The sequence below is a fragment of the Camellia sinensis genome, chromosome 4, assembly GCF_055761805.1.
Source record: "Camellia sinensis isolate YWXY chromosome 4, ASM5576180v1, whole genome shotgun sequence".
NCBI classification, from domain to species: domain Eukaryota; kingdom Viridiplantae; phylum Streptophyta; class Magnoliopsida; order Ericales; family Theaceae; genus Camellia; species Camellia sinensis.
In genome coordinates this window covers 62,018,006-62,019,803 of record NC_138964.1, presented here as the reverse complement: position 1 = coordinate 62,019,803, position 1,798 = coordinate 62,018,006, and the positions used below count along the sequence as shown (strand labels likewise).

Genomic DNA, 1,798 nt, shown 5'->3' with positions numbered 1-1,798 from the left:
CACAAACGTGAGCTAGCCGGCGGGTGTGTTCTGGAAACCTCTCCGATGCCTAAGTCAGTAAGCTTGACAAATAGACAAAAGCTCTGTATATTTAGAAAGCAAAGTTGTGTGTTACCCCTCCAAATGTGATGTTTGTGAGCTTTTTCGTGTAGCACAATCCTAGTAGGACTTCTACTCCTCCATGCAGAGTCCTCCTAGGATTCATACTCTTGAAAGGTAATGCTTATCCTTCAACACCCCCCTCACTGCTTAAACCAAGTGAGATGGTTTTTACCATGGTCGAACTCCAACATGACCGAAGTAATCATGGCTATGCTGAGCCGCAGAGTAGGCCGAACTATCCTTAGTTCGGTTCTTCTTTTCGCTACACCTTATCTCGGTTATCTCATGTACAAACCATGGTGTGTTTAGACCGAGCTACCGAGTAGCAAGGTTCTGACCGTTCTAACCTTAATACGCCATGACCGGGCTAACTCTGAGACCGGCCTAACTCCAAGTTGCTTCTGGACCGGAGTAACATTACATTCCTCTTGGGCTGGAGTAATTTTGTACCTCTCTTGGGCCGGAGTAACTTTACGGCCTTTTTACTCAGCCCTTCGTATTGTGAGCCATAATGACCATCTCCCAGCTCGGCCCAATTTTCATAAAAATTACCCTCTCAAAAACTAAATCAAAAATACACTTGACTTGCCAATAATTACACAGATATGAATCTTTTAAAAACTTGTCATTTTCGTACATTAATATTTGAACCAAAATTAATGTACACGCAAGACCTATATTAACAACCACGGGCGTGTGTGTGGTGTGATTTTCTGTAAAATTATAAATGACAGATTGGTTAATAATCAATCGCGGTTTGAATAGTTTCAATTTATTAATTGATTGAAAAATAATTTTAAATAATTGTCATACATTTACATATAATATATGATATTAATTTGTATAACATTTTTCATATATGCATAATGGAGCAGAACAGTTTTGAAGGTAGATTATAAATTTGATTAACCAAAAAAAAGTTGATTAACCAGAAAAAACTAATAAAAGATGGAAAGCCATGAAATTTATGACTAGGAAAAAAAATAAAAAATTAGAATGTAGAGTATTTTGCCAATGCTTAGAAAACCAATAAGTACACACTCATGGTGGAAGACAGAAGTTTATAAACCACAATTGTGTAACATATATAATAAAGGCAAGATCAAGCAATAGAAAGCCATGGTCTTGTGGGCCTATGGCCAGGGCTGGGCCTGCCCATCGGGTATGAGCGTTGGAGATCAGAGAGAGAGAAGTCCACTGAGAAGTACATGGACACGGTGAGCAAGAAAGGGGTCTGGCCCGTTGCCTTGGACTCTTTATGGACCTTAGCTCACCATTCATGGAGTAAGAGGCCCAAATTTTCCATTTCTTTTGGGTTTTGAGGAGATACCCAATCAAGATCAACACCATCAAAACCAAACTTTCTTGCTACTTCTATGGATGACTCAATGAAACTCCTCCTTGAGTGACCACTAGATACCATGTTGGACAAGATACTCAGGTCTTCGCTAGCTCCACCGATGGAAAAAAGCATCTTCACTAGTGGTTTCTTTGCATGGAGTGTAGACATAAAATCCAAGAGCATCGAGGTTGTTGAATTTGAGATATCAAACTTGAAAGTGACATTGTTAGGTGAAAGAAAAGCATAGTAGATGTGAGTGAACAACATAGTGTCGATGGGTGATGGAGGCAAATCCGAGGCCCTTGACGGCCAATAAGCCCCTTTGATTACCAGAGATGGTGAGGTTGAGGCCAT

General features: G+C 40.0%; 1 pseudogene; it reads right to left on the bottom strand.

The window, feature by feature from the left end:
- Positions 1-1,204: 1,204 nt before the first annotated feature.
- Positions 1,205-1,798, bottom strand: LOC145823798 (class V chitinase CHIT5b pseudogene; annotated as a pseudogene).